This window comes from Herpailurus yagouaroundi, unplaced genomic scaffold (assembly GCF_014898765.1).
Source record: "Herpailurus yagouaroundi ecotype Mexico unplaced genomic scaffold, PumYag 164, whole genome shotgun sequence".
Lineage (NCBI taxonomy): Eukaryota > Metazoa > Chordata > Mammalia > Carnivora > Felidae > Herpailurus > Herpailurus yagouaroundi.
Genome location: NW_024412405.1, coordinates 1210863 through 1218499, shown reverse-complemented (window position 1 = coordinate 1218499; position 7637 = coordinate 1210863). Strand labels below are relative to the sequence as shown.

Below are 7637 nucleotides of genomic sequence, written 5' to 3'. Positions count from 1 at the left end.
CATGAACGTAGAAATGCTACAGCAAGTACACTGCTGTCGTTATGAAGGTAGAAACCACTGTGCTCACACACACACTTCCTAGGTGCACGTGTGGACGCACGACCACAGAAAGTTGACAGCAGGGGCCCACTGAACTTGCGATTTGGGCTGGCAGTTCCCTGGGACGGGGAGGGCTCACACGTCAAGGGAGGTCACTGTCAGAGTCCTGGGTTTTGTTTGCGGTGCTGGCTTTTTATTTAGTTATTTAAAAAAATTTTTTTCAACGTTTTATTTATTTTTGGGACAGAGAGAGACAGAGCATGAACGGGGGAGGGGCAGAGAGAGAGGGAGACACAGAATCGGAAACAGGCTCCAGGCTCCGAGCCATCAGCCCAGAGCCCGACGCGGGGCTCGAACTCACGGACCACGAGATCGTGACCTGGCTGAAGTCGGACGCTTAACCGACTGCGCCACCCAGGCGCCCCAGCGGTGCTGGCTTCTTAGACGCTTTATTGCATTTTCAAAAGTATAACCGGTAACCTCCTACCATCCACTGGCCGCTGAAGGAAACGTGGAAAGAACCACAGATCACGGTTAATCCAGTGTGTACATCTGAGTGTGGTGGGATAAATGGAGAGTTCAAGAATATATTACTGCATTAATGGATAGATGGGTGGACAGATAAGTAATGGGATGAAGCTTGACCGAAGTACAATATCCTTCTCAGTGAAGTGATGTCTGGAAGACGAACCGAGACATTGGCTTAAAGGAATTGAGAAGCAAAGCCACCTGGGGGATTTCTCTTACAGAAACGCCTGCGGGCAGTTAGCAGGGGCCTGGGTGGGGGGTGGGCTAAAGGGGTGACGGGCAATCAGGAGGGCGCTTGCTGGGATGAGCACTGGGTGCTGTGTGCAAGTGAGGGATGCAGAATTCTGTTCCTGGAATGATTGCTACGTTATGTCAACTAACTCGGCTTTAAATTTAGAGGAGAAAAGGTTACTTAAAACAGAAAACAAACAACAAACAAACGCCTCTGGTGGCAACAGCTCACACCGAAGATGCCAAGATAAGGCACACTCGGCTCCCAGCCTGGGCACCCTTGAACTTTGCAGGGGGACCAGGCAGACCACACACAGCATTACGAGAACCCGCAGCAGAGCACGCGCCCTGGCTTCTTCACCCCCTAAGGTCCCACAGGGGCCGAGGGTGCCGGGGAACCGCACCGAACCGCGACTCCTCATTCCTGCCCAGCGCTCCCTGCATGCGGGGGACACGTGTGCACTGCTCGCCAAAGCTCGACCGAATTACAAGGCGTCGGGGGGCAGTTCTGAGCCCCACCAGACCTGCGCCAGCCATCCACAGTCACCAGCCAGCCACAGTCCGCTGACAGCGAGGTGTCAGCCCCCCGTCGTGCTGTGTGTGTGGACGTCGTGCACAGGATCTGGTGCGCAGCGGTTCTGGCCCTAGCACCTGCTGCCTGTGCTAACACCCCCAGCAGGGGGGGTGGGGATACGCTCAGTCGTCCGGGCCTCCAGGCCTCAGTCTCGCCTCCCAGTTAATTTCCTTGAGGGGCAGAAGTGCCCTGGGCTGAGAAAGGCCTGTGTGATCCCAGGGCAAGTATTAGGTGGGGCCTTAAGAGTACCTGCAAGGAAACAAAATATTAATCACTGAAAAGTGTAATTCCAAGACCCATGCCACTTGGGACCTTGCTGGGGATCTGCCGTTGATAAGCTTAGTGACCTTGGGGACGTCCCTCGACTTCTCTCATGTCCCGGCCAGTGAAGCGTGGAGGTCATAGCGGACCATCTCCCACAGGCCCTCCTTGTGTTGGAATGCTACAATCCTGCAGTTCTGTGCTCCACGCATTTCCTTGTGCAAACACAAGTCCTGTTTCCCGGCCCCTCGAAGAGGGGTCAGAAGACAGAGATCCCGTCTCCAGGGTGAGCAGCTGTCTCTCGTCTGTGTCCGCCCAGCAAGCACAGTCAGGACACCGAAGTTCTTCGCGAGGGGTGGGGGGCGCCCCCCCCCGCAGTGGTGCCCTCTGGTTAACGACACCATCAATTCCCCAGTCTGGGAAGATTCATTAGATAATGTCTGTGAAGTACGTGAGGTCATCGAAGGAAATTGCTCTATGAATCCAAGATATTAAAAATAGAAGTGAAAGCAGAGACATTTAAACTCAAGGATAAAGATTTCCTGTGTGGCTCCATAAACCGTGGGCTCTGCGCGGAGCCCACAGCACTGCCGAGGGGAAGGGCAGCATCTGTGTGGGAGGCTGCAGAGGCCTGGGGTGGGAGGTCAGCACAGTGGGGAGATGTCAACCGTCCGTAGGGAGCCCCACCCACAGACTCGATAAACGGGGCCACACAGCCCGCGGCTCGGCCGCCCCAACCGGGAGACGTGGTGACACAGAGCGGTGGACAGAGGCAGCCATGCGAAGTGGGGGACGGGGTCCTCACCCTTCCCCGACCTTGAGTAAGTCACCCCCCTCCCTGAGGCTCGTCTTATTGGGGATGGGTTGAGGGGCGCCTTTCAGGGGCGCCTGGCTGGCTCAGTTGGCTAAGGGTCTGACTCTCCATCTCGGTTCAGCTCATGATCTCACGGTTGTGAGTTCAAGCCCCACGTCGGGCTCTGTGCTGACAGTGCAGAGGCTGCCTGGGATTCTGCCTCCTCCTCTGCCCCTCCCCTGCTCGCGCTCTGTCTCTATCCCTGTCTCTATCTCTCTCTAAATAAAAAAGTAAACATTAGAAAAAATAAAAATGAAATAAAGAATGGGTTGACCAGATAATTTCTTCGGTTCCTTTGAGTCTTGTGATGTGTTTGCAGCAACAATCTGCTCAAATCCCTGAAGCCTCTGGGGTCCGATTCCTCCCGCATGAGAGGCTGGGGCACATGGTGGCCAAGAACCTAGACCCTGGAGCAAGGCTGCCTTGGTTTGAATCTCGGTTCTGCCATTTTTAAATATTTTCCCTCCACATCTTATTGTGAAAAACTTTTAAAGTCAGGAAATCCGAATGAATTGCTCAGTGAACACCCATATACCCACCACCTAGATGCTGTGTAGTCAACACTTTATCCACACCTGCTCGTCTGTCTAATCCTCTGTCCATCAGTCTGTCGTGTTCTTTACAGATTTCAGAATAAGCTGCAAATGTCAGTGCACTTTTGCTTCCTCTCAGTCCTGCGGCGTTTTAGCCGTGAGATCTTGGGTCAGTCGGGCTCTCTTCGCCTGTTCCCCACCCGTGAGACACGGCTGTATGTGGCCCGACCAGAATCGCCTTGTGGGGCAGTTAATGGACACAAAGCACTTGGGGACTGAGTGTTGGCCCTAAGTGTTGGCCGTCATTCCCGGAAAACGGAGACGTCGCAGGACTCACAGCCTCGCTCCAGAGCAAGTCTCTACGCCAAGGTCTCTTCCCCAGAAGGACCAGAGTCATACACACGGCATCTCACAAGCAGCACACAAGATTATGGAGAAAACTTACGTGGGAGACTGTCCCTACGTGCCCAAGGAGAGCCGGGCAGGTGCAGGCGTGTCTGCTCTGGCCGTGCGGAGACTCGCCCTCCTCGGCCCCTGCGCAGCCGTGGACTGACGGCGCCTGGCCTGCAGCCTCCCGTCACGTTATCCGTGACACCATCTGTGTCACTTTTTATTCATTGAATAGTTTCAACTTAGAGGGAGTTAGAAAGAAAATAACCCAGTGCCCAGATCTAACTATTTGCAAAATGTCTTTATTCCCCTGCTCTGTTCTTGGACGTGGTGGAAATCACCCCAAACAACCCCATTGAGCGATGGTGAAGAGTGAGGCTGTTCTCCCACAAAGGGAACACTTGTCACATACAGAACTTCAGGGCATCTGACGTCAGGCGTGAGTGCCTTCCGTTGTAGGACCCTCAGGGCTTACGCGTCCTATTTTGTTTGTGTCTCTCTTGCCTCTTTCAATCTAGGCCCATCTCCCCAAGGAGGCGGGCCAGTTTCCAGGTAGAAAACCCCACATTCTGCATTTGTCTGATTGTTCCCTTCGGGGACGGGTGCTTTGCCTCCTTCTCCTGCATTTCCTGCAAACTGGAAGCATCGGTTCGTTTTAATTTCCGGGGTTGGGTGTGAGAACGTGTGGTTATTTTTATTTTCTGATACCTGACGATTTTCTCCTTCCTCTTCCTGAGGAAATTCAGGTGAGAACAGACAATGGCAGACGGCAGGTGGATGGAGACACGTCTATTAACCCCTCCCCCTGCAAGACACGTGCTGCCCCTGGTTTTCTCCGGGGCGGATCTGCCTCTCACTGCGGGGACTGCGGCCTCGGTGATCCCACCCGAAGTTTGTCCCGCCGCAATTCCGGAGCCCCTGGCCTCGTCGCGGGGTCACATGGTGTCTGCGATCCAGTTCCGGTTGGAGAGGAAGCCCAAACGGTAATAAACTCGACACCGATTTCATTTTCGGGTAGAAAAGAATATTCCTGCAACTTTTCTCTTCCGTAAAAGGCGGTTTTTTCCTTTTGTCTATAGCTTCTTTTACAATGCTGATTCTGCTTTCTCGTTCTTCCCTGCCTCTCAACCCTGAAAACCCGCAGAAGGGGACAGTTCGTGTGGCCTGAGATCCCAAGTCTCTGCCTGGGCAGCAGCCCCGCCCCTCCTGCAAATCATTTACCGGGAAATTGGATTGGACTTTATCCAGAGTACCTTAATGTCCCTTGATGTGTCCTGTTTCACAACTGGACACATGTTCTTGCGTTTACAAGGAAGTCAGTAAACTGAACGGTACTTTTATGGAAATTTCGAATTTGCCTGTCATTGACACACTTTCCCTTGCACAAGGCTAAAACACAAATACGTTCTTCATTTAAAAATAAAGAGCGATCCTATTTAAAATTAGTAAAAAGTGACCCTCTGTAGGCCTGCAGTCTAACCGGTATGGCCGTGAAGGGAAGCTGTCCCGGAGTGTGACGGGGGCTTGTATCCGTGGGCTCACGGGGTCCAGGGCCCCCAGGGCCCAGACCAGATGCCGCCCACCTCCCCGGGTCAGCAGGCAGCGTGGTGCCCAGAAACGGGGAATCAATCGTATGACAGCCACACCATCCAAGGCAGAAGTCAATCAAACGACATTTCTTTTCTGGACTCCTGCCGTGCTGTCACTGTCCCCTAACCCACAGGCTCCAGGGTCACACCCCTGAGAGCGGGGTCGTTTTCCTCCCCAAGCTGTGTCCCTGGTTCCGACCACGCATCCAGCCCCGGGGATCCCATCTCTGATCTCTGACGTCAGGCTGGAAGTTGTGGTGGCCGCATGGGGTGGAGTACTGTCCCCCAAAGTCATGTCCGCCTGAGCCTGTGAACGTGACTTTATTTGGAGATAGGCTCTTTGCAGACACAATCAAGTCACGATGAGGCCACACCTGCCTGGGGTGGGTCCTCACCCATGGTGACTGGTGTCCTTTGAGAGGGAGGGAAGTCAACACACACGTGAAAGGTGAAGCCACGTGAGGATGGAGGCAGAGACCGCAGGGCTGTGGCCACAGGTCCAGGACCATCGCAGGAACCGGAGGGGCCGGTAAGGACTCTCCCGTGGAGCTTCCGAGGGGCTGTGGCCCTTCAGACCCCTTGTGTTTGCCTCCTGGTCTCCAGACTGGGAAGAGCGCCCTCCCAGGCTCTCTCTGCAATGGCAGGACACTCCAGGAGGCACCAATGACCGCTCTGGGGTGAAGCGCAGGGAGGGAGGTGAAGGGAGGCCGGGCTCCCTGGGGCTGCGTGCACATCACACACCCCCACCCCCCCACCCCCAGCCAATAAGGACAGCCGATGGCTCTTCTGAGCTACTGTGTAAAAGATCCACATCAAAATGTGAAAGAAAGTGTAACTTTTTATTTCCAAGTAGAGTTCACACGCACAAGCCTGATCCGCTCACTCGTCCTCCCCTCCCCCGCTCCCACCCGGCAGAGGCTTGGCCTGGGGAGGGGGCAAATCCATTCAATAACTCAGAAAATAATTCAAAAGCTTTTAAAAGGATGAAAGTTAAAGGTGTAGGACTTTTTGTATTTTGGTTTTTAGGCCAAGTAAAAACTGCGCTCGCGTGAAAGCGGCCGAGAAAAGCCTCACACACAGGCAGCCATGGCACCCCATGTCGCCCAGTAACACGGACACCGGACACCGGCCTGGGGCCTCCTGGGGCCTCCTGGGCGGGGGCGGGGGGGGGGGACTTACAGGAAGCTGGCCTGGCTCTTTGAGGTTAACTTCTCGGTTTCTTCAGTCCTCAACAAAGACCTCATCACGCCTTTCTCCTTGGCGAATTGTTTACTTAAGAAGAATTTGCAAATGAAAAGGCAGAAAAGAAAAGAGCAGTGAGAAGTGTCTCTTAACCTTCCTTTGAAGGAGAGAGCTTTCCAATGTCACCTACCAGACCCCCAAATCTGCCTCCGGGACACAGTCCTTCCGCGGTGTGACCGAAAGGCGCAGGCCGCAGCGTGCGGTAACCTGGAACATACATTTCCTAATGACCTACGGTTTGGGGTTGAATTAAATATTGAAGCAAGCTCCAGAAATACCTACAAGGAAACACACCAGCAATATTATATCGATTGTGTTAGACTGTTTAATAATTAATCCGCTCACCTCGGGTCTGAATGTCGTCCTGTTTCTCCCTCGGCTCCACAAGCACCTGCGGAAGGGCTGCGGCTCGCGGGGCCTCGTGTGCTGTGGGAGGAGGTTGAAGACACTGACCGGCTGTGTCTCCATCTCATGCCAACCAAGGCAAGACGCCTTAAGCACACTCCTTCTTAGGGGAAAAGGGACTCCATTTGTTCTCTCCTCAGCGGGACACCCATCCCAGGATCATTCTAGAGTCTGTCAGGTCGAGCCTCGCAGGATCGCTACGTGAATATCTAGAAGGGCACTGGTGAGATTGGGGCTGACCCCGTAAGTCTTGCCAGTGTTTGAACGTCATTCGAGGGCCGTGAGCTCAGCTCGGAGGCCATTTGTACGATAACACCCCCCCCCCCCCCCCCCCCCCTGCCCAGCACGGCCCCCACGAGTGTTCAACAGAAATGCTGGCTTGTCTGCGTGTTTCTGCCTCTTCAGAGACGCCCACGCAGAACATCACCCTGAGTGTGAACCCAAAGCCATCGGAGGGGCAGATGAGGCCCATGGCGCCCGCTCACCCGCCCTGAGCTCCTGACCGAGGCTCCCACGGGGCCCCATCAAGTTACCCACTCAGCAGCCGCTTTGGCAAAAACAACCTTGGGGAAAGTGTTTGCCAACAGGAAGAACTCCGGGTCACCTGCTGGGTGTTTGGTCTTGTCTTCACCATTGGCAAGGAGATGGGGACTTCCTCATTCCATCCGGGGGCGGGCAGGACCGCTGTCCTTTCCTGCTTCTCTGTTGGGTGTCAGAGCAAACCCAGCAGCAGGGCGCCTCCGCCTCAGGAGGGACCGGGCGGCCCCCCGCTGTGGCTCCCACGGGGATTCCGCACACTCAGCACAGGTGCGGGGCCTGGGGGGGGCTGGTACCCCCTCGAGGGGGGTTAGGCTAATCCAGTGCTGGGAAAGGGTGATAGGGGATATGGGGTGCTGAGGGGGGCCGTGAGGGCCTCACGAGAAGCGGCGTCCATGAGGAACGGAGGAGGGCCAAGGGGCACACTACCCTCCGCTCTGGGTCCACGTCTCCAG

At 55.0% G+C, this 7637-nt stretch overlaps 2 long non-coding RNA genes across 2 annotated transcripts; one reads left to right on the top strand and one right to left on the bottom strand.

Annotated features, from left to right (window-relative positions):
• Window positions 1–4261: 4261 nt before the first annotated feature.
• LOC121037692 (uncharacterized) lies at window positions 4262–4755 on the top strand. Its single transcript, XR_005793924.1, has 2 exons — window positions 4262–4392; window positions 4554–4755. It is a non-coding gene; the product is annotated as an uncharacterized LOC121037692 (long non-coding RNA).
• A 1063-nt stretch (window positions 4756–5818) lies between these two features.
• On the bottom strand, window positions 5819–7402 carry LOC121037693 (uncharacterized). The gene is made up of 3 exons (XR_005793925.1): window positions 7250–7402; window positions 6586–6666; window positions 5819–6447 (listed from the first exon to the last, which is right to left on the bottom strand). It is a non-coding gene; the product is annotated as an uncharacterized LOC121037693 (long non-coding RNA).
• Between the last annotated feature and the right edge of the window lie 235 nt (window positions 7403–7637).